Source organism: Drosophila albomicans, chromosome X (assembly GCF_009650485.2).
Source record: "Drosophila albomicans strain 15112-1751.03 chromosome X, ASM965048v2, whole genome shotgun sequence".
Taxonomy (NCBI): domain Eukaryota; kingdom Metazoa; phylum Arthropoda; class Insecta; order Diptera; family Drosophilidae; genus Drosophila; species Drosophila albomicans.
Genome location: NC_047627.2, coordinates 5,913,633 through 5,939,838, shown reverse-complemented (window position 1 = coordinate 5,939,838; position 26,206 = coordinate 5,913,633). Strand labels below are relative to the sequence as shown.

General features: G+C 34.2%; 1 protein-coding gene across 3 annotated transcripts in view; it reads right to left on the bottom strand.

Annotated features, from left to right (window-relative positions):
* The window catches only part of LOC117572816 (ras-related protein Rap-2b), a 59,226-nt gene extending 38,369 nt beyond the window's left edge, over positions 1-20,857 (bottom strand). For all 3 annotated transcript variants that reach the window (XM_034255918.2, XM_034255919.2, XM_052003008.1), the window contains exon 1: positions 20,424-20,857. The gene's annotated coding sequence lies outside the window, so the exon portion shown is untranslated. The remainder of the gene's footprint in view (positions 1-20,423) is intronic.
* Between the last annotated feature and the right edge of the window lie 5,349 nt (positions 20,858-26,206).

Here is a 26,206-nt window from a genome sequence, read left to right as displayed (position 1 = left end):
ACTGCGTTATTATTTTCAAAATATACCAAATTAATATACCGCAAAATACTAAATACTAATACTTAAAAAGATACTAAATTAATATACAGAAAAATTATTCAAATATATCAAAAGTAATTTTTCCTATATTGATAAAGTGGTACATTTAAAATATACCAGATTGTCAGTTATGTTTAAAAGACACCAAATTAATAGACCATAAAATACTAAAATATGCCTAGGACTATATTTGGTATATGAATATACTATATTACTCATTGAAAATATCATTATTATGTATTACAATAACTTCAAAAAAGTTTAATAAAAATTTTAACAAAATATATATTCATAACCAGAAGTTACAATTTGGTTTGCAATTTCATTTTTTCACCTTTTCTCTTGTACAATTTCGATATTATTCTAAGAAAGTGTTCTAATTAATTGAGACATACTCGTATAAAGAAAAACATTTCCGCAGAAATGTTTTAATGTAATGAAATGTTATCAAAGATAATATTATTAGAAAAGTCGACTTCTAACTCCCGTATATTTGTATTTCCTTTGCTGGCAAGCATTTGTAATACTTATATCGTGTTTTTGAAAATGTTCCCTCATTTATCAGCATTAACAAAGTTTTGCCTACAATAAACAAATTAAAGAAAAAGCTGGCAAATACAAAAATAAAAGAAATAATAAAAAAAGGCGGCTGCATTTCGCATGAAATACGAGTATGGATAAGTTGTTTCATGGCCCAACGTCGAACTCATTAAATGCTGGTACAACAGCGAAGCAAAAGCATACGGGATGCAGGATCGAGGCGGGGCGAAGAGCGAAACAGCGAAAGAGCGAAAGAGGAACGACCATCACCTTCATATGGTGGACACACACACACACACGAGCACAGAGACACACATGTAAAGAGGCAGCGAATACGCCCATTTGACAGATGCCGTACACCGCATGGAGCCATCAGCAGCAGACACATGAGTCGCATTTAAATACGAGCCACACACATACACACACACACACAGACACACAAAAGTGCCCATGGAAAAGCGAAGCGAGGAAAATGCGAAATTTTATCTACATATTGTATAAAACTGTCGCCCGCTTTTTCTGCACTCTGTTCTCTGTTCTGTTTTCTGTTTTCTTTTTGCTGCTGCTGCCGTTGCTGCTGCTTCAGCTCTTCCCTTCTTCATGTTCTCTGTTGTTGCCTTTTGTGCGCACGAATCAAATTCATTGTAAATGTGCTTTAGATGTCATTCAATACACGTGCACTGAGTCGACTGCGACTTGGCGCGACTAAAACTAACAAAGTGAACACTTTGCATTGCAAATGCTAAACACACAAAATACCCTGTAAAACTCTCTGCTCTAAGTAAATTTAAGCAAATTATTTAAATGCTGCAAAAATTGCATTTGTGTCAATATTTTGAGAGTCAAGTCGAGTCGAGTCGAGTCAAGTTGACTTGAGTTGACTGACACTGGACACTGAGATGAGACGAGACGCGCTCTTGAGTGTGATTAAATTATATGGCATTATGCAGACTATATATATATATATGTATATATGTTTTTATGTGGCCAAACAACTTGGTAAAAGCCCAAACTTCTTGCGCCAACTTCAAGCTTGCCATTTGCATAAAATTTCGGTTAGTTTTTTTTTATGTTCGCCTTTTAAAAGTTGCTTATCATAATATGCAAGGCGCAGATATGCAAGTGAACTTTTTCAAGAAATGAAAAGAAAGGTAAATGCAAATTTAATGGCTTTAATTAGTTGCACTTTTGCTTGTTCTGGGTTTATTTACATGTCCATTTAATGAATAAAAAATAATACGATGGCGAAGAAATTTTGTTTCAAAAAGAGTTAAACACAAAAATAAAAAACGATGGCAAAGAAATGTAGTTTCAAAAATAGTTAGACCAAAAAAAGTCTGCAAAATTAACAAAAAAAATGCACTTTAAACAGAACAATAAAAAAGAAAGTTACTACAAAACAAAAGAAAATCGCATTGAACTCAACTCAACTCAACTGAACTCAACTCTGAACTCTTCAGCTGTCGCATTAGTTTGCTGCATTGATTGTTAGTTATTGCGAACAAAGATGGAAGATGAAAAAAAAGAAACAAGAAAATATAATCATATATGCAGACATGCATAATATATGCATGGGAGAGTAATTGAAATAATTCAATTTGATGCATAATTTGTAATTTGTTGCGCATTTTCCATGAGATTTGTGAGCATAAATTCTTGTTTACTTTTTCGTAGCATACTTTTTTGGGCAATTTAATCGCTTGCCTCTCGCCATAATTGTATTACACGTACGACTGTGTCGCTGTGTGTGTGTGTGTGTGTGTGTGTGTTTGAGTGTGGCAATGCCAAGAGGGAACAGTTTTTTGAATTGCTCCATAAGGATATTGAAACTTTGATGCCGCTTCGCATCGCTCCTCTTCCCTCTCTTCCCTCTCTTCTCCGCTCGACTCTCGTTCGTCTTCTTTTTGGCTTCTTGTGGCCTTGTCGTCGAGGGAGGCATTTTGAGGCTTGAGTCTGGCTCAAATGCGCTTAGGCATGCCGAAAGTTTCGGCATTCGCTTGAAGGGCAATGCCAAGAAGTGTCAGGAAAAGGGGCAACCAAGGGGCGTGGCATTCTATGTGTATGTGTGTGTGTGTGTCTTAAGGCGATTTTGTGATTTTGCGCTGGCCATGCGCCTTCCTACTGTTGCTGCTGCTTCGCTGGCTCTTGATAACTTTCGTTGTGGCTTAGACACAAAAATTTGTTAAAGTTAAACGAGTTGAGCGCAGAGGGGTGAGGAGAGGGGTAAATGGATTACAGTTGCTGAACCTCAGTATTGAGTGGAGATGTTGTTGGTGTAGTTGTGAGTTCTTGCACTAGTTGCTGCACTGTGAATTGCTTGTGGTAAAAAGAGAGCGAGAGAGAGGGAATGATAGAGAAAGAGTGGGAGAATGAACGGCACGTGCTGTAAGCCAACAATTTTCAGCGGTTTCGACTGCAACAAATTTTGAGGTCAATTGCGGCAGCAAGTCCAACAAAAAAAAAAAATAGGTTGAGCACACGAGTTGCAAGTTGCAATTGCTGTTGCATATGTCAAAGTTTATAATTGCAGGCTCGACTCTGCGTCAATTTGTTCAGCTGGCCATTAATATGCATAATTGCAAATTGCATTCATTTGCACATTTTCATATTCTCACTTTGTGAAATTGTTGCTAATAATTGTGCAATGCATTAATTTGTCGTTCATTTGCATTGCGATTGAGTGCGTTGAGCTGGCCATTAAAATAATTAATACACCACTTCAATTATGAGTTAATCTGTATCACAATTTTAATGCTATTTTAATACAATTTTCATTTAGTTTCAACTCGTTTTTCAACACCCACTCTTTCATTTTTACAGGGTATTTTATGTTTAGCATAATAATCTATGCAGAACTTTCGCAGCGTAGCTCGAATATCTCATTTCCTTTCTCATTCCGCGCATATTTATGGACGAAGAGCAAGAGGAGGAGGAAGGGGATGAGGGGGCAGACGGATGTGAAGGCGTGTCCATTGTGCCCAGCACTTGGCACACTCAAGCACTCAAAAAAGCTATCAAATCTGGCCAAAAAAGCCGTAAACTTTTGCAATTGAATTTGGCTTTTCGATTTGCATAAAGGCCAAAATTGGTTTGCTTAATCTATTTAGCCTGCAAAACTGTTGTTAACATCGACTGTCTCTCTCTCTCTCTCTCTCTCAACTAGAAAGGTTTTCTCCCTCTTTTCACTCTTTCCACTTTCCACTTTCTGCTCTGCGCTTTCAGCATTATCTTCTGGGCACGCTCATTCAATCAAATGCATTGCAGATAAATAACCACGTGCCATAAAATTATAAATAATAAGCGTAATGGCTGCGTTCTAGCAAAAGCATTCTCTTGGTTCTCTTTCACTGTTTGCTTGTCACGCAATCATCGCAATCGTAAAGTGCGAAAAATAACACAAAATACTATAACTTGGTTGCGAGAACAAGTTAGATGTGCCAGCAAAATGTTTGAAATAAAGGCCAAGAAATGCCCTCTAAATTGTAATTAAATGTCTTTGCAAATTTACTTTTTGTTATCATAAAGTTTTAAATGGAAATTCAACGAAAAATAAAAATATCTTGCAAAAGAAAGAAAGTTCTATTAACAAACATATTGATTGTCTATTTTTTATATATAAAAATATAAATAAGATATCTAAGAAATGAGCTTTAAGTGACAATTAATATAGAACATACAATATATTTTGTAATGACATGTTGTTGAAATTAAGTTATTTCTTATTTTAAAGCGCTGAAAATATAAATATAAAGGCTAAAGTTATATATAATATTACTTTTTATTTATTACTTTTTTATTATTTTAAAGTGCAGAAAATATACATAACATACATATAAGAATGTTTGACTGACATTTAACTTTTATTTCATATTTCATTCTAGTAATATGTTTTCTAACATTAATGATAGAAATTTCGGACAAAAATAAATATCGAATTTTTGTGACATATTTATAATATATTTAGTTATAATACGTAAAGTAAGTCGAAGTCTGAAATCTGAGAAAAACTCTATATAACGTAAATATTTGAAAATGTATGGAAAATATGCTTGAACTGACTTTAATTTTAAATTTGGGTCGCATTAAGTTAATTAATATTTTAAAGCCGAATAATCTGGCGAATAATATGAATATAAAGGCTAAGGATTGCCTGACTCGCAGTTATTTTTATGTCTATATATTTGTTGCAATAAATTATAAATTATTTTTAAGTGAAGGTATTTAAAGTTAATTTAGAAAATGTCCTTTTTATTGGCTTTATATTTACCATCTAATTTTTACAAGAACTTTTTGCGAAGCTGTACTTTGACAGTCTATTTGTCCTTTATAACACTTGCATTAAATATAAATTTAAGGTCCGAGAACAACTTTGTAAATGGCAAATATTTACTCTTAAATTAAAGTCAACTCCAATTACTCCATAATTTATGCTAGTAAAAAATAGAAATCTATATAATGTAGTATGTGAATTTTCATTGATAGCTCGATATAAATGTTGTATATCAATTTCTATTTGGGATGGAAATTGTATTCTATATTTACTGCAAAACATTTCATTAAAACTTTTTGCAAATGAAGTTGCTGCCAAAGCTTGCTTGCGGTCAATTTATTTACAATGTTTATTTGTGTTAAATGAGCTTGATTGAAATATGGATTTGCCTCTAATCAAATGCAAACATATGTAAAATTTATCTGTGAGTATAGAATATCATTTAAGAGAAATTATAATATAAAATATTGTTGCTATAAGTGAAAACGCAAAGTCAAATAAACAATTATTGTATTGTCTCTAAATAACAGTCTATTTTAATGACTCAAACTTGTCAACAACAAAATGATTTAATAGTTTAATCCTAATGTATGTTAATTTTATAGACTTTATTCGTTGAGGCATATTTGCAGAGTATCTGCTAGTCACACTCAGTGTCTGCCTCGAGGGCATTCGTGTTTATTTTTATAAATGCCAAATTAGCCACACATGTTTTACAGTTGTATGCGTGTGTGTGTGATTAGCACAGTGTTGCATTGGCATAACTGTGCACAGAGCAGGCTCTCTCGCTCACACACAATCTCTCTCTCTTTCTATCTCTGACCTGCTCGACAGGTGTAGCACGCAAAAGTCTGAAAGGTGAAAGCATAAAGACGCGTACATAAGCAAAGCGCGAAGCAGCATTACATAAACATATACTATATACGATATACATACATATATATATATATATATACTATACATGTATAGTATATATCTGCGTAGAAATCTATATTCATTTCAGCGTACACATTTCTAGCTTTATATACAAATTTAATGGCGCTCTTAAAAACGGACCACAACGCGAATGCTGAGCTCGAATTGGCTTTGCTACACTCCGACTTTCTGGCTCTGGCTTTGGCTTTCCCTTCTTCTTCTTCTTCTTCTTCTTACTCAAGGTGTGTGCTGTGACCTGCTCCAAGGGCTGACTGACTGACTGACTGGCTGACTGGCTGGGCTGCTGAGTGCATTTGGCCTTTTCGAAATGCTAATATACGAGCACGCTAGAGGTCAGGTGGAGATGGAGGTGGAGGTGGAGGCGGAGGTGCCACCGGAGAGTGACTTGGGATGCATAATAAGCGCAAGTATGCTAACTACCACGACGCAAACCACGCGTCGTATACGTTATGCCGCATGCCGCATGCCGCAGCTAATACGACTGAGCACAGTTGAAGCCTTCTTTTGCACACGTACGCTCCGCACTTTTAAGTTGAAGTTCATCTGCTTGCAATTATAACAGCTGCCACAGCTATGCATTCTGCTCATCTTGGAGCTGACAAGTTGCCTCCTCCTCCTCCTCCTCCTCCTCCTTCTCCACCTCCCCCTTTTAATCATGGACAATGTACGCGAAGGAGAAGCTAAAGTTTAAGTAGCTGGAGAAATGAAACGAGCTCAACTCAAAGTTGCGCTATACAAAGTTGCTTTATTTGAAATAAATTGTAATATTACTTAGTTTGTATTGTCATATATGCAAATTAAGTATTAGAACATATTGTTTCAGATAAAGCAACTTTGTACAACGCAAATAATATTATATTGTATGCATATGCATATAACATATATATGTATAATTTGTATTTATATAATATATTTTAAATAAAAATAATGTTTCATTTTCTAAGCTCAGTTGAATTTTGCAAATGGAGCTTGTGACTCTCTGAGAACCTATCGTTATTTTTTGTAAACTTAAAAAAAACATTTCCATTCACTATTATTTATTGTCAAAGACAACATCTTTAATGATAAAACTCATCCTTTATATTCCCTGCACAAAATAAGAACTGTCTGTCAGTAACTTTTTAGTTATTTTTTATGAGTTTAAACATATTTTTTTTTTGTTCTTTTATTTTCTGTTATTAATTTTCAGTACGTCTCCTTCAATATATTTTATAAAAGCTTCTTTCAAGCATATTTTGGACAACTTAAAAACTCTGTTTACTCTAGCTTCCAAATCCGTTGGCTATCAAAGACCTTTTTCTTAATTGTTTTATTAGCTTTAATTGAATCTTATTCTCATACTCATACACAATAGTTTTTGTAAATTTCATATGTGCTTGTTCTAGCTTAAACCTACGTAATATACTGCGTAGTTTTGACTATCGGAGACCCTTTTCTTTATTGTCAATTCCATTTAACTTGGCTGTTATTGATTTGCAAGGACAAATCCTTCGATTTGGTTTATAAAAGTTTCTTATATTTATTTTTTTGATAACTTAAAACCATTGTTAACTATAGCTACTAAATACGTTGGGTGGTATTAACTGTCAGAGACCCTTTTGTTAATTGTTTTCTTAGATGCAATTGATTATCATTCAACTAATACTTATTCACTGTAGTCTATGGAAGTTTCATATATATTTTAAAATACACAAAGCTCTGTTTGTTCTAGCTTCGTAATGCATAGCGTAGCTTTGACTCTCAGAGACCCTTTAGTTGATTTTGAATTATAGGAAAACAACATCGCAATCATTATACTCCAATAGATGATGTCGCATATGTATATATTTTATTTCATGCAAAAAGTTGTTGTACTTTAGCTTTTAAATATGATGTTTAACATTGATACTCAGAGACCCTTTTGTTTATTTCCAAACACAAATAAAACATATAGTCCGTCATTAAAATAAAGTCTATAACAAAAATAAGTAAAAATACATATTTGGACATACAATTAAAAATGTTTGCACTGTTTTATTTGTGTAGTGAGTAGCTCGACTAGCAGATGCCACGTGCTCGCAGTTTCCCACACTTTTTGTTGCAACAAGTTTTCCTTTGAAATACTTTTGACAAAAGAACCTAGAAGTTCTTTTTATAAACAACGTTGCAAGCTCTCGACTAGCAGATACTGTGCAGTAAGCAACAAGGCAGAGTGACTATGCGGCATACCCGTTAGCCAAACACATACAGGGTAGTCGAAAAAAAAAAACTGAGAAAACTGCGGGTCTGAGAGCTGCCTGACGAATTGCGAGTGCTCGGCGATGAACAAAGGCGGCGCACAAAACATGGCCTCAAAAATATTGACAGACAACAGCAGCAACAGCAACAGCAACAATAATACATAATAGCAACAGGCTGACGGGCAACAAGAAGAAGAAAATAAAAGGAAGAGAGGGAGAGAGAGGGAGGGAGCGGAGATAGGGAGAGGAGAAAGAACAACAAACAAAGATAAAGCAAATGCCTGTGGGCCAATTTTTAATGCGACAAAAATGCTAATGAATCGGAGCGAGAGAAAGAGAGACAGCAAAGAGGGAGAGAGGAGAAAGGAAGAAACAGCGAGAGCAAAAGAATCTGATGAAAAACAAATAAACAAGCGAAACAAACAAACAATCAGAGACACAGAGAGAAAACAGAGCAAAAACCGAAAGCGAATCAAGCTCAATGAAAATGAAAATGAAAATGGTAATGGAAATGGAAGTATACAAAAAAAAGAAGAAGAAGAAGCAAACGCCACGCATAGGGCAATGGAGGAAGGGGGTTGATGTGGCATGTGGCAGGTTCGAGTGGTAGGTGGGAGGTGGTAGGTGGTAGGTGTCTCTCGCTGCCTTGCCCCATGGGGCACAGTCATATTTCAAATTGCGAGCATTCGAGCGCAAATCGTTGCCCCAATAATACAATGAGATTCATTGGATTTGCCAATGGCCCCGAACGAAGGCGATGGCGAGGGCCAGGACCTTGGCTCAGTGTCAGGTACCGCCGATAAAATAAATACATAAATGCCAAAAATAATCTAAAACAACAGCCAACAATTGTGCGCAAAGATGCAAAAAATACCAAAAATAAAAAAAAAATTGAAAAGAAAATATTAAATAGCTGCAAATAGTATCAAATGTTTTGATTGTTTTGCAATTTGCTTTCAAGGCCAAAGAACTCTTGTAATATAATATGGCAAATACTACCAAATATATTTTGTTGGATCTATGGGGAATACTATACTACTTGGGGGTGTCTCAACAGCTGCTGGCACTGAAAAATACTGTTGCAAACTCGCTTTGATTGCTGCACTTCGACGCAAAATGGGGGGAAAAATGTTCAATAAATCCTACGCAAAACGGATTTAAAAAAAGAATTTTTTTTCCCCCTGAAACGATTATCAATATTTATGGCAGTAGAAATTATCGCTTGAGGCATGCTTAATATTGAACAGTTTATGCTTTTTGTTTTACGTAAATATATTTTATTTTCATATGTTCCATATCGTTTAATAATTTAATTCTTTTTTGAGTTTTTAAAGGAATTTGAATGCAAATTGCATTGACGTATTTCAGTCGCATATTTGAAGAGCTAACTGCAATTATTTGCAACCACAAGTTGCAACATTGTTGCCCTTGAAAAATATTTGTTTGTTTGCTCAACAATTTTTGTACGAAAACCGCAAGAAAAGAAAAGACTATAAAAAGCAACTTAAAAATAGTTGACTAAAGGTGTGTTTTTTATTGCATGTGCGTAATTCCCAAGCAGAATTTGTTGCATGCGACACTGTTCACAGTAAAAATAACATAAACTAAAACAAATTTTAAAAAAGTAAAGGTTATTCATAAGCTATAAAGCTTAGATAAGCTGTCTCTTTCTCTTCTGTTTTTCGATCAAATATATAAATTTGTTTATTTCTTAGTTTGCATACGAAGTCGTTCATTTTTGTAAGTAGCAATTCCAAAATCAAACCTTAGCTCTAATTAAAGTGCTAATCAAGAGTTGCATATAAGAATCATCTCTACTTAATATAAAACAAGTAAGAAAGTTAAGTTTCTTTGGCAGATAATTTGGTATATTATATCTATGGTATATTTTCAATGCGGTACTATATAAATATACCAAATATATAATTTGGTATAATTTTAGTATTTTTACTTTATATTAGTTTGGCATATTTTGAATTAATAACGCACTGTTGTGATTTATTCGCAATTGGAAGCGGGTATCTCTCAGTCGAGCACACTCGGCTGTAGCTTTCTAACTTGTTTTAATGTGGTAATATATAAATATACCAAATATAGTATTTAGTATATATTTAGTATTTCTACTTTATATTAGTTTGACATATTTTGAATTAATAACGCATTGTTGTGATTAATTCACAATGGGTAGCGGGTATCTCTCAGTCGAGCACACTCGACTGTAGCTATCTTACTTGTTTTCACTTTAGATATCTGCAATTTTTGCCAACATTATATTATTCACTTTAAACTTTAAATTCTAGGTTAACTACACGTCGTTAAAGTTGACTTTATTCGATTGAAAATTTGTCACAGAAATTGTAATTTATTCGAATGCCAAAGGAATTAAATTGTGTTTATGTTAATTTGCACGTATTTGCATATTTAATGTGCTTGTAATAAGCTGAAGTGTAGGGTATGCGGTGGAAGTGTATACCCCATTTTGTGAGTCAGTTTGACTTGTTGTGTTTCGTGTGGTTAAACGCAAAAGCCAAGTGATCAACGTGGCTCTAAGTGTGACTCGTTGCTGTGTTCTGAGTCAGTCTCTGTGGGTGTGTATGTGTGTGTCTGTCTGTTTGTGTGGGTGTGTGTCTGTGTCTGTGTGAATGTGCGGTAGTTTGACATATTTGCTGTAGCAATTAATGTGATGGCTTAAGGGCCATCATGGTGGTATACCGCTAGATCCGAGCATTTTGGGGTTTAATCTCTCACACACACACACACACATTGTAGCACACATACATGCATAAGCTCTGGGCTCAAGTAATTATGCATGCCATTTGTTCTATTGTTGTTGTTGCTGTTGTTGCTCGGTTCGTTTCGTTTCGGTTTGGTTTGCTTTCGCTTAAGCTGCTGTTGTCGCTATTTGGTTATTTTTTTTTTCGGGCATGGATAAGCGATAAGCGCAACCAGCAGACGACGCCGTCAAGACAATTCAAATGACACAGAAAACAAACATAAATAAATACTCATGAGTACAGTGAGTACACACACACACACACACACACGCACACACATTCGCATGCATATTTATCATTTTTTGTTGGCTGCTTTGCTTTGCTTTGCTTGGCACAAATTTTGTGTCTGCTTCTTCCGACTGACACCAAAAAGGCAATTTAAACTGCACACCTTACACCACCCCCTTCCCCCTCCTACCACCCTCCACACCCTCACACATGCTTTCGCCTGCTCCACAAACATTGACGTTTCGCATTAGGAACCGCTGTCGTCTCCATCGTCGCTGCCGCAGGCATTACAACAATTTCACACATACAACACACAGCTAGGCGCTGTTCCTTTTTCCCCTCCTCCCACTCCCACTCCCACTCCCACTCCACACTCTACGCACTGTCAACAAGCAACAATAATAACAACAAGAGCAACAACAACTGGCAGCGCTTATCAGTGGCTACAACAATCAGCCAGCCAACAGCAAACCGAGCCCAGTTCTCAGCTCCTGTTCCCATTCCTCATTCCTCTGGCCTCTTTGCTTACTCCTCTTTCCACTTTCCCCATTCTCCTTCCCTTTTCCCACCGCCACCCACAAAAAAGCAGTCGAGCAGCAGAATGAGAAGCCAACGACCCGAACAACCAAATGACAGCACAACACACATACACACACACACACACACACGTTCACACAGTTCCGTTATCACTTATGAGCTGTTGCTACGCTTACTTAGACAACAGTGTCACAAAAGCTATCTCAACTTCGTTAAAATAATTGAATTCGATATCGTTCAAATGCCTCAAAAATGTGCTTAATTTCGACAGAAGTTGAATGAAGTTCGGTCACACTTTTATTTTGTATAACTTTATAAACTAAACTAAAGTTATTTTAAAAGTAATGTTCAATAAATCCTACGCAGAAGGGATTTAAAAAAAAAAATGTTTTTTCCCCCTGAAACGATTATCAATATTTATGGCAGTAGAAATTATCGCTTGAGGCATGTTTAATATTGAACAGTTTACGCTTTTTGTTTTATATAATTTTAATACTATATATTTTATTTTTATATTTTTTCATTCCTTAATAATGAAATTGCTTTTTTGAGTTTTTAAAGGAATTTGAATGCAAATTGCATTGACGTATTCTACTCGCATATTTGAAGAGCTAACTGCAATTATTTGCAACCACAAGTTGCAACATTGTTGTTGCCCTTGAAAAATATTTGTTTGTTTGCTCAACAATTTTTGTACGAAAACCGCAAGAAAAGAAAAGACTATAAAAAGCAACTAAAAAATAGTTGACTAAAGGTGTGTTTTTTATTGCATGTGCGTAATTCCCTATTTACAGTGAAAACAAGTAAGAAAGCTATATTAATGGTATATTTGGTATATCGATATAGTACCGCATTCAAAATATACCATAGAGGGCACAATATATCAGATTGTCATCCAAAGCAACTAAGACCCCTAGTAAATTGGCGTTTTTGCCCATACAAAAATATTTCTTTAATAACTTCCACAATTTTTATCTGATCGCAACCAAATTTTCAGGAATTTCATAACTACTATAGTATTTATTGTATATACCAAAATTCGCAACTCTAGCTTTAAAATTACGCTTGTTAATCGATTTTTTTTTTATTTGCGGGGGTTGAAGTGGGCGTGGCAAATGCTGTCGAAATAAAAATTATTGCTCTATCTCTTAAAATCTCTGAGATCTAGGTGTTCATATGGACAGACGGACAGACGAACAGACAGACAGACGGACATGGCTAGATCGTCTCGGCTGTTGTCGCTGATCAAGAATATATATACTTTATATGGTCGGAGATGCCTCCTTCTACCTGTTACATACATTTCCTACCGGTTTCGTTTTCTTAGTGAGACTGTGAAGTTTCAGTTACTAACGTAAGCTAAGAAATGTTTAATTAAGTAGCGGATTCTTGGAATGCTACTCTACGAATGTTCATCTGGGCACACTGTCAATAAGTCTCGATAGTTCAATATAATACTTTTTGAAATTAGAGTCTTTTTTTAAGTTCTGCAACTGAGCTACTATTTAAGATACTTTGCGGTACATCAATTGAACTCTGAATTAATCCAATAAGAGTGACATTAATGTGAGCTCTGAGTTAAACAAATAAGACTGATATTAAATGCTCATTTTCGAATTAAAAATAAAATGATGAGCAAATTGAACAACGTTTGAAAATAATTCAAATTTTGTTGCCATCTCATAAAGATTGTTTTTAATTTCCTGAGTAGTTTATACTTTCAAAGAATTGAAATACTTTTGGTTGTACTGTGCACCACAGTGCGTGCGAAAATTTATATGCAACTTTGTTTTAGTCTAGAATTTAGTTGTTGTTGGTTCGGCTGATGTTGGTTTTTGTTGTTGTCAGCTCTAGTTTTGTGTAGTTTCTCCACTCTTGTTAGACTTTAGATTGTTTGCGAATGAATTTTGTCGTGTGCTTTTTTTTTTGTCTGTCGTGTTCTACGTATGTATTGTATGTACAATATCAAGTATACGACGATATGGCAATAGGCGTGCCAGAGTGGGCGTTGGGTGTGGGTTTGTGTATGTGTGGGCGTGGTCGTTGGGTCTGCAAAGCCTACGACAACATCGACAAGTTTGTGCTCATTTTTATTGGCAAGCGACTTGCCAGAAAATTATGGCCTGCTTTCTTTAAGTGTGAGTGCGTGAATGTGAGAGTAAGAGTGTGTGTGTGTGTGTATGAGTGTATGTGTGAGTGTGAGTACTTGTACTAATGAGACAATTTTCACTAGTTTCGCCCGTCTGTGTGTGTTGACTTAAATTTGATCCCTAATGAACTGTCGGGACTCCATCTGACTTGTTGCTGCTTTGTGGCTGCCCCCAAAAGGCCGAAAGCATAGCTCATGAGTGTATTCGTTGCGTGGTGTGAGTGTATTCATCTCCTTCAGCTGTCACATTAGCGCGCCTTTATTGTGCTTGTCTCGTTGTTGTTGCAAGCGTTTCAATTAGTGTTTGGCAAACTAACATACAACAACGAAGCCCCGCAGAAAAAGGCCCACAATAAGGGCAAGAGTCACGCCCCGTCCACGCCCCCTTCCACGCCCCACCTCGAGGCGGCGTGGCAACCAAATGAGTGCCTGTCCATATTTATATGAATATTTAAGCTCAACTCCACTTTCACTCCCCATTTCCTGCACCGTCAATGCTGAGACTGCTTTTTATGTCCCTTTTTTATACCCTGCAAAAAGCCATCAAACGTTACGTCGCCACCACTATAAACTCTTCACAAAGTAAACGCAATTTGTATTAAAAAACAAAAAAAAAAACACCAATATTTTCGCAAGTTTTCATATCGTAAAAACGCGTGTGAAAACTTCTCATTTCCACTGTCAGCATATAAGCTATTATTCCACAGCCAGTAAAAAGGTTTTCGGCAATAAAAAAAAGTGTTTGGGGAAATATGCAGGGTATCTGGACGTTGTGCTTTGGCATTTCATATGCTAACTTTTTGCTCGAGTCCTTTTTGCTTAACTAAGCAAATATAAAAGTACCTAAAACTGTTGTCAGGTAATGGAATTGCCGTTGGGAGTTGCCGATTAGAAGCCACTGTATGAGGCAATGTCTGACCAGACCTTTCTTCTTCTCGACAACTTTAATGTGGAGTAATTCGACTCTCTTTAAAGTTGCTCCCGAAAAAAAAAGAATGTTGCAGGCAACAAAGCAACAATCGCTCCCCAGAGAACTGAAAGGTCGAAGGTCTTGGGAACTGGGTTGAAAAACTATTTTGGTAGCTATTAAATGACTATTGAAATGTATATAAATGAAATTTATTGAAATTTGACACTCTTATGTTTCAGTAATGCGAAGATATCCTTAAAGTTATCCGCAAATATTGGAGGAATTGAATAATAAATGTTGAAGTTAGTGAAATTTGCAATTAGAATTTGGTTTTTCAAAAAGATATAAAAGACGAAGAAATAATGAAAGTTGCAGCTATTAAAATACTATTAAAAATACTTATTTTTTTGAAATAACTTTAAAGTTGTTTTGAAAATTATGTACGAATTGGAGAAATTTAGTAATAGAACGTGAAGATAATAATTAATTATTATTAATTATTGAAAATAGATATCATTATGTATATAAAATTAATTGTCAATATAATAATTTAACAATTTGAAAACATCTCTTAAATTGTCTTCAAAATGTTGTAGGTAATGAAGAAGTAGTAAGCTTTGTCTAAAATATATACATTAATTTATAATAATAATATTATAATGATGCTAAAAATTCGTTTAAGCTATTCTTCAAAAGTTTGGCATGGTTTGTAAACTTGTTATTTTAAACTATTGAATGTGAAATATAAGAATAAAATGTATTAATATTTATGATCCTTAGCATGTTTATTGTTGAAAAAGTGTTGTAATAAAATAGTTTGAAACTTGCAATAAAAATATTATAAAGATGTATAACGTATATTAAAGGTTGCTCTTAAAATCTTGAAGGTATTTATAGTAAGAAGCAATCGCTTCCTTTCAACTGTTTTTGCTGTAATTAACTTAACATTAAAATATGCAATATATGATGAATATTTATTAAAGTTAGCAATAGTAATCTTGTAATCATGAAATAAAATTATTATGTTCTCAAACAAGTTATCTGTGTTAGTTATGATTCATCACGAAAAATAAAGTTTCGGCCTCATTCCTTAGACATTTGATTGTCGCATAAGATATTGAGTTTCTTATGCGACAATAAAATATGTTGTCACATATTTATTGCATACTTAACGCAAAGATTATGTATAATTTAATGACATTGAAACGAACGAAATCGTAAATCGAACTATTCAAGCACTGAAAGCAAAACGATTCTTGATTGATAATTCATCAAGTTGTTTTGTTCACAAGGTGTTTGTGTTGTAATCGGAATCGTTAATTGGATAACTTGACTCGCTTCAGCTTGAATCGCCAACAACGTTTAGCTGTTAACGCTTTTCTGTTGTGGCCAATTGAGATAGAAGGGAGGGAGATAGGGAAAAAGAGAGAGAGAGAAAGAGAGAGTGAATCGTGGTGTTAATCTGCATAGCCCGAAGAGATAGTCACAAATGTGTATTTATACGCCATTGACTGCGCGATTACTCATGAGAGAGATAAAAACTTGCCTGGCTAATGGCCACAATGAGCTGAAGAAACTGTTAACCGAAAGGAGCGAAAGAGAGGGGGAGAGGGAGAGAAAGAGTGTGGGTCACATTTAATAGGTTGCAAGATAAAAAGATGACACAGCAGTGCTCTCTCAATGCATTATACGACATTACCAAGGGACTTGAATATATGGATATAGAAAGTATATGGCATGAATAATCTGTTCGAGAGGCGCTGCAAGAGCTGAGCTTGCCTTTTTTTTATAGTATTTTTACGGAATTAGCGTTTGACATTTTTTTTTCCCAAGCATCAAATAAAAGATCAACAGATAAAGAGGAGGAAATAAATCACAGAATTGAACAATAGAACATAAAGAATAATGGCAATAAAATGCATTCATTATAAAATTCATAAAAAAGTAAGAAGAAATTGCTTGAAAACTAAATTACGTTAAACAATTATAAATATATTTTACCAAATATCTAAAAAATTAACAACGAAAAAACTGAATGGGAAATTAGTAAATGCAAAATAAATTTCAAAATACCAAACTAGAAGAAATTTATTAGTAACTAAAGCGACACAATAAGATCAAAAGAATAAAATATTGATATAATATATTTAAAATAAATACATTTATAGAAAATATAGAAAAATAAAATAAAAATGCAAATAAATTGTAAAATATTACGATTTCAATGAGTAAAAATGCAAAATAAATGAAATTAATGTAATTAAACATAAAAGAAATACAATTAAAAAAGAAAAAATTGCTAAAATAATTGAAAATAAATGAAATCAAAACAATTCTTTAAAAGAGAAAAAAATGTTAAATTTATATCAAGGAAAATAAAAAAAAAAAACCAAAAAAAAAAGTTAAAATAATGTTAAAAGATTTAAATGTGAATAAATTTGAAAACATTAAAATATTAAAAAGAGAAGAGAGAAAAACTAATTCTAAAGAATTAGATGTAACTAAACTTTAAAGTGAGAAAATTGCTAATCTTATATCAAAGGAATGAAATGTATAAATAATTTTCAAGAAATTCAACTATTGAAAAAAGAGGAAATAATTAAAAATAATATCAAAAGAATTATATGTAAATAAATTTGAAGGAAATGTAACTATTTTTGAAAAAAGGTAAAAATAATATCAGAAGAATGAAATGTAAATAAATTGTGAAATAATAAACTATTTAAAAGAGAGAAAAGATGTAATTCGGTATAACAAAAATATAAATCAAATTCAACTTAAAACAGAGAAAAAGGCTAAGGGAATATCGAATGCATGAAATGTAAACTGCTTAAAAGTGATGAAAAGGTAAAAATACTATCAAAATAAATGGAAATAAAGGAAAAAATAACAATCTAGAGGAGAGCAAAGGTAAAAGCTTTAACAAAAAGAATCGTCAGCCATAATACCTTAGATCAATTAAAATCGAACCCACACAATCACACACATAATATATCAAAATATATGCCCATCAATTAGCTGAAATGCAAGGTTGTCCCAGACAGAGAGAAAGGGAGATAAACAAACATTTTGCACACACAGATATTTCGCTTGTCAACTCTAGCGGTAAAAAAAAATCCCCGAAACAAAATCCCCGCTTTGAATTCTGGAGGCACATTTGCATGAGAGCGGCAAATGCAACAAATGCCAATGCCAATGTCAATGCCAATGAAAATGCTGATGATGACGATGGCGATGACTATAATCGGAGCAAACATAATGAGGCACTGTGACAATGGGGTGTTAATGATTATTTTTGATGAGTAATAGCTAAAGTCGACAATGAGCTATAGCCAATGCCAAAGCCACAATGCCACAATGCCAATGCCAATGACGATGGTAATGAATGCTCTTCGATGCTCTTTGGCGTCGCTTATCCTTATCATCATCATCATCAGCATTATCATCATTATCATCATTATCATCATCGTCAAGCCAAAGCTAAACAAAACAAATTCTATAAGTATTTTATCACATTATCGATTGCGATTACTGTTTGGCATATCAGTAAATAAATTAAATGTAAAAGATGAGCAATGCATTAACATAAAAACAACAACAGAAAAAAAGCAAAACAAATGTGAATAGAGAGATACACTAACGTAAAAGGATGAGAAGAGAGCAAACGGATTGAATGGAAAACAAAACCTGATTGTATTCTTGCTTCTATCAATAAAAGGGTATTCAAAGCTGGCAGCTCATCGATGGAGTTGATAGAGTCGTTAAATGGGCAACCGTTTTAGTTGAGCTCTGTGACCAACGATTCATATTGCGGTGGCAAAGCAATAACGAGCCTAACAATAAATCAACCGACAAACACTCACTCACATTCACATTCACATTCATTCACACTGAACACGCAGGTGGGAAAAAGAGCGAGAACAAAATGGGAAATAAGTAAAAGTTTGCACATCAAATGTGTTGTTTGCTGAGTCACACGCTTCGTATACACAACGAGGCGAAAGATCCAACACACACACACACTCTTACAACCATATCGCGGGTGCTGCGTACAAGTATTCATTGAATTAATTATGACAAGCGATGAGTTCATTTACGATCAATGTTGATTACAAACACATTAATCGTATCGTTGTGCGCTCCACGTGCGATTGCGATTGCGATTGCCACAACGAATGCGATTCAATGCGATGCGATGCGATGCGGTCGGTAGCCAACGCTAGAGATACAGCTACAGCTACAGCTACAGCTAGAGCCATGACCAGGCTGCTCGCCTTATCTAACAGTTCCGGCTAAACAGACACTCGATAACAGACTAATACGCTTCAAGAAAATAGCACAACATTATGCGCAAATAGTTAAAGCGAGGCAGCGAAATACTGCCAGAAGAATTGACAAATAAAAAAGCAAGTCTCGCAAATTTCGCTTCAAGAAAATAGCACAACATATTGTGCAAAAAGAATAATCAAAATAGAGGCTGCGATATACTGACAAAAGAATCGTCAAATGAAAGCACAAGTTTCTAAATTTCGCACCAAGAAAATATGGCTGAAGCGAAACTGTGAAATACTATCAGAAGAATTGTCAAATAAAAAAGAAATTTTATAAATTAAGCTTCGCAAAATAATAGTTAAAACGAGGCAATGAAGTAGCGCCAGAAGAATCGTCAAATAACAAAACAAAGTTTCATAAATTTATGAAACTAGTTTCATACTTTTTTCTAGTTTCAAAAATTTTTTAAGCTATGAAAAGAATGGAGAAAAGTTTATGAAGAATGGATGTGCATTTCTTTAATTTCAGCTTATTTAAAATATATATTGTCACATATTTTTTTAAATTAATTTAAGTGGAGAATTCGCACTATCTATATAATAGTGTCTTAAACATCACTGCAACTACATTTGAAAGATTTAAAAGTATGTCAAAAACATAGCAATTTAAGTTACTGAAAGAAATCCAAACTTTAACAAATATTTTATAAATATAGTTGCATTGTTTTTCATTATTTAATATTCATAATTTGCTTTCAATAAGTTTCTTAAAACGTGCTTTATAAAAGCAAATGCCAAGTTTATTTTTTACCATAACATAAGTAACATTTTCAATTTAATAAATAATGGTTTATTTTACTAGAAAATGACACCAAAATAAAGCAAACATTTCATCGAAAATATTGTTATTATTTTATAAGAAAATATGTTTCATGATTGCAGTATTATTATTATTATTATTTTATGTATATATATTTTACAATTTTACTATAATTATTTTTTGTATTATTTTATAATAACATATTTTACAATAGCATTGTTTTTTTTTAAATATTTTTTATTATAAATAAATTCCAGTATTATTATTTTGTTATTTATAAATAAATACGTTATAAAAGCACATATATTCTAAGATTGCAGTATTGTTATTTAATATTTATTTTATGTGCACATGAAGTTTGCACTTACTGTAAAATCTTTTATTTTTACGTTTTTTCTGTTTTAAACATATTTATGTATAATTCCACACAACTTTTTCGAGTGCTCATAAATGGTTAGCCCGAGGTAGAGCGAATATCATTTAAATTCATTGTCGAAACGATTGAGTTAAGAATATATATGTATGTACATATATACAAATATATTCATAACTTTGCTTTTGGCCCTGCAAGTTTTTCAATACGCAAAGTTTGAATACATTTCACAAGTGCCAAACAAGTTGGAAAGTTTCAAGCATTTAAAGTATTTTTCAAAAAATATTACAAATGTTCTTGTTTGTTTATCACTTTATAAAGTTCAAAAGTTTGATGCATATTTATAATTTTATATACCTGTATTTATGCGTTTTTGTTTTATTTCACTTCGTTCAAAAGTGTTCGGCGCGCAAAAATTTTGAATTAATTTCGAATGTTTGTATTTACGTTTTGTAGTTATTTTCTTCTTTTGCTGTCGTTTGATTTCGATACGAATTTCTCTCGCTTGAGTACACTTCCAGTACAAAAAAAAAAACAACAACAGTGGACCGATTTTTGGAATTACAATTAGCGAACAATTGGAACAATAAAAAAAATATGAACAAAAATCAAGAGCAACACGGAAATTGGCGATAATGCGCTGAAAACGTTGTCTGAATGCGTCTGTGTGTGTGTGTGTGTGTGTGTGTTTTGGTTGTGATTTATTTGGTCGCTGCGAGACGAATCGAGTCGAATTTGAGTTGTCGTGAGTTGCCTTTGCAGCAGCAGCTAACAACACGCTGCTTCAAGTTCCCGGGAAAAACTAAACTGTTGTTACACTTGATGCATGCCTTCAACCAGCAGCAGCAGCAGCAGCAGCAGCAGCAACAGCAGCAGCAATAGCAGCAACAGTGGCACGACGATTACACTCGACTCGCAGTCTCGCGCCACACGATTGCCGAAGCCCGAAAACTTTGCTCCGTTTGGCAAAAAGTGAACGAGCAGCAGCAGCACGCCAAAAAGGTGCGCAAAGGGTATACGCAAAGCGTTCGAGAGAGAGAGAGAGAGAGAGAGAGAGTAAGTGAGTGAGAGAGAGAGAGAGAGAGGGAAGAGTGTCAGCGCCACAAGTGCATGCCCCATGTCCCCTCTCCCTTCCCGCTTGCCGCTTGCCGCATCGCCCGCTGCCCAAAACAGAAATGAAACCAAATTCAAATGGCAGCTGGCAGCAGGCAGCCAGACCGACAGCTGTGACCAAACCAAACCAAACCAAACCAGGCTGGGGAAATGCTTGCTACAACTCAGAAGAGCTTTTTCCACTACGCTGTCGCAGTCTCAGTCGCAGTTAACGTCGCAGTTGACGTCGCAGTTGACGCTGCTGAATGACTCGCACAGCAGCAGCATAAAAGTATGCAAAGCTTTTTTGCTTGGCCAAAGCTTTCGTTGTGTGCGTGCAGATGCAACAGCTTCTCAATACAATTTACACACTCTGCACTCCCACCCACTCCACACTCCACACACACATACACGCACACACACACACACACACGCAGAGGAGTGTGTACATATGTACATGTGGTGGGTTGATTCAACAGTTGAAATACGAGCAACAATTAATTCGACAATTCATTTATTAATAACACAACTTTTTATGAAGATGAAAACGGATTCAGTTTCAATATAATGTAACATAGAAAAATATGAAATATTATTTATTTTGTATTTAGAGTTTCAGCTTCTTTTTCATTAAAAAAAATAAAACAAAAACAAAAACAATTAATTAATGGAATTCATCTCTAATAAATTGTAGTGCAGATTCATTTACTTTCATTTATTAACATTGTAACTTCTTATAGTATGCAAAGGAATTCTAATTTAGTTTCAAATTAATAAAGTCAAGAAAAATTTGCAATGATATTTATTTTGTATAAGAAACAAAAAAAAAACAATCTAATGATTGAAATCATAGCTAATAAATTGAAAATCATTTCGGTAGAACTTAAAGTTAATCTTTTTCATTAATTTCATTTTTTAAGAATCTGAGAAGAACATTTGTCCACAGACAATTCAAGAAATAACACCGCATGTTTATATTAACTAAGAATATTAAATTTTTTTACATTAAGGAATTTATTAACATCAATATTAGATAACATGAAGATTATGTGTCGTTAATTTTCCAAAAACACAACGCAAATGAAATTGAAATACAAGTAATTTTGTTGTAAATTTGGATTTTGAAATACGCTTCAAAAGAACTATACAGTACAGCACTCAATTGTTTGGGACATCATGGCGTATGTGTAATGTATTGAGCTTAGTTTACTGAATATTACTTGACTACATTTATAGGAAGACATTAAAATATGTTAAATTTAGTGGGTGTTTACTACATTAAATTCACGTAAAAGGATATTATGAATAAAGAATTAATATACATTAATAATTGCTTGTGACAACATTGCGTATGTGTAACATATTGAACTTAGTTTACTGAATAGTATTTGATAATTAGCATTTATAAGAATATTCATTACATACAATACATTTCATTCACATGAAAAGAATTATTTGTAAATTTCCAGCATAAAAAAACAATTACGTATTGATTGTGACAACATTGCGTATACGTAATATATGAAGGCATATATATTTTATAAATATTACTTGAATATTATTTTAATTGTCAAGATTAAAGAGATCTCATTTTTAAATTATTATATTCAATTTAAATTTTAATAAAATTTCATTTCAAATGAAAAGTCGGTGGAAATTTAAAATTTAAAATATACAAAAATTGCAATTCAAATAAAAAATAAAGTGTTTTAGTTGAATTTTCCCCCATTAACAACTAAACCTTGCTGCTTGCTCACAACACTTCGTATGCGTAATATCTGGGGATTAAGTGTGAATATCTTATACATTGAATACCCGAAAAAGAAAATGGGTTGGAATTCAAGTAAATGGACTTATTTTATATGTTTGCAAATGCAAGTTTTCTTATTACTGCTGCCAAAAACTTTGGGACTGACAACACTGCGTATGTTTAATATCTTGAGCTCACATTTATTGCTTATATTTTAAAGATTATTTCAATACTATTGTTGAGAGTAATAAAATCTTACAGTTAAGAGAAGAGATTACAACTTGAATAGAGATTTAGTATTTAAATTGTTGTTGCAATTGAAATAATAAAATAATAATCTTGTAATTTCGGAATGAAAGTTCTCCCCTCATTTATGAAATATTCTTTGAAGGCTTAGTTGCAATTCTAGTAAATGATTAAATAATAATTGCAATAACGAATTATTTGATAAGTTTTGCTATTGAAGTTTCCCCTATATAAACAACAGCTGCTGCTGTCAATTGTTTGGGGACGAACAACACTGCGTATGTGTAATATTTGGAAATTAAGTTGGAATATTTCTTACAATTAATACTACAAAAAAAAAAAACCAAAAAATTTGTTGAAACTCAAATAAGAGAAATTGATTGCTAAAATTTCAGAGTGAACGTTTTCTTATTGCTGCTTCCTAATAATCTTGGAGCTCAAAACACTGCGTATGCGTAATATCTCGAACTTTCATTCATATATCGAAGACTTAATCTTATAAATAATAATTTAAATTCGCATAATAAAACGAATTATTTTGTAAATATCCTCTATAGACAACTGCTGTTGCTGCTGTGAATTGTCTGGAGACAGACAACACTGCGTATGTGTAATATCTCGAGCTAAGCTTGTGCTCTCTCTATCTCTCTGGGGGGAAAGTACTTGCAGTAAATACAACTGTGAAGCTGCCCGTGTCTCAGCACGTGCACAATATGTGAATGACGGGGGGCGTGGCAGCCATTGAAATTAAAAAAGAGAAAATTTGCTGCATTATGTGGCGAATGTGAAAAGACTTAAATCCCCTTTTTGTCAGCAGTTGTGATTCATAGTATTTTGCAACATAGTGCAAACTAATCTAACAGGCTTGCTCCTAAGGCTTTAAGCGTGGATCTTGCGGCCTTAGTTGGCCAGCTAATGAATCGCAATGAGAATACAAAGTTGCCCATCGCAGATCAGGCACACAAAAATGCAGTAAGCAACTGCAAGGTCAAGGTCGTAGCTACAGAGATGGGTTGTGTTATATGAGTTAAGAGTGCAGTCCTTGAGCTAAGGGAGAGGCTGAGCAGGTTAGTTGCACATAATTAAAGTGATGTTGCTAAGTCTATACAGAAAATACAAAATATTCATAGTATTTTGCAACATAGTGCAAATTAATCTAACAGGCTTGCTTCTAAGGCTTTAAGCGTGGATCTTTCGGGCTGCCAGCGAATGGTTAATGAATGACAATGATAAAACTAAGTTGCCCAGCACAGATCAGACTCACAAAATTGCAGTAAGCAACTGCCACAATGTGGATGGTCAAGGTCGTGACTATATAAGCTGAGATGTAGTTGGGTTGTGTTACATGAGTGCAGTCCTTGATTTAAGGGAGAGACTGAGCAGGTCAGTTGCAAATACTTAAAGAGAGGCTGCTAAGTCTATATAGGAAATACGAAATATTGAAGTGAGCCCCAGTATTGGAAATTGAGCTTTAAAAGTATTTATTTTATTTATTTCAAAAAATTAGATTATTTTTTAACTAAGATAAACTTATTTCTAAAGGCCTTTTGTTGTAAAAGAATTTAATTAACATCGCTTATTGCTGAAATGCTTTAGCAAGAGAAAAGACTTAAATCTCCTTTTTGTCAGCAGTTGTGATTCATAGTATTTTGCAACATGGTGCAAACTAATATAACAGGCTTGCTTCTAAGGCTTTAAGCGTGGATCTTTCGGGTTTAGTCTACCCTCTAATGAATCGCAATGATAATACTAAGTTGCCCAGCGCAGATCAGACACACAAAATTGCAGTAAGCAACTGCCACAATGTCAATGGTCAAGGTCGTAACTAAATAAGCTGAGATGTATGTAGTTTGGTTGTGTTATATGAGTGCAGTCCTTGATCCAAGGGAGAGACTGAGCAGGTTAGTTGCTAGTACTAAGTCTGCAAATCAAAATGGTAAATATTGAAGTGAGCGATTGTATTTGAATTTAAGCTTTAAAAGAATTTATTTAATTCATTAAAAAGGTTAGATATAATTAAAATTAATACTCACTTATTTCGGCTATTAAAGAGACTTAAATCTCCTTTTTGTCAGCAGTTGTGATTCATAGTCATTTGCAATATAGTGCAAACTAATCTAACAGGCTTGTTACTAAGGCTTTAAGCGAAGATCTTGCGGGTTTAGTCTACCCTCTAATGAATCGCAATGATAATACAAAGTTGCCCAGTGCAGATCAGTCACACAAAATTGCAACTACCACAATGTGAATGGTCAAGGTCGTAACTATACAAGCTGAGATTTAGTTAGGTTGTGTTATATGAGTGCAGAGTGTAGTCCTTGAGCCAAGGAAGAGACTGAGCAGGTTAGTTGCTGAGCTGGTTTACAGTTTATAATTGCAGTGGCATAAATCTTTTTAATTAGCTGATAAACAGGTCGTATACGCGATTAGGTTGCACTCGGCATATTCTGTTAGCACTTGTGCTTGCCACACACACACACACCAGAGCAGAGCAGAGGTTAACTTCAACCGCAGCTGCCTGTCGTTTGCTCCCTGCTGTTGCCTTATTTGTCTAGACTATGTGTGTGTGTGTATGTGTGTGTGTGTGTGTGTGTAGTGCGAGTCTGACACACCATAATGCGTTTATCGCCACGCCAGGCGATGCCACATTTAAATAGCAGCGACTGTGCGCAGCAAACTATAATTATTGCATTTTAATTTCTTCGCTCTCTGCACATTGTGCACTTTATGCTCGCGGCCAACCTGTCGTATGCGCCATATGCTGTCAAAGCCGAAACCTCCTGCTGCTGCTGCTGCTGCTGCTGTCGTGGTCAGAGAGGGGCGTGGTCGAAGTGTGAAACTAAAACATATCCTGCAGACAATAGCTGTCTCTCTCTCTTCTTTCTCTCTCTCTCTCTCACTTTTCTAGTCTCTTTTCAGCTTGCATTTTTTGTATTTTTAATTGCTTTTTTATTTTTAAATGCTATTTTTATTTCATTCTTCTTTCATTTGTTTATTGGTTTGAACGTATTGCATTTTCAGTATTGTATAAAATCTTTGATTAGCACTATCT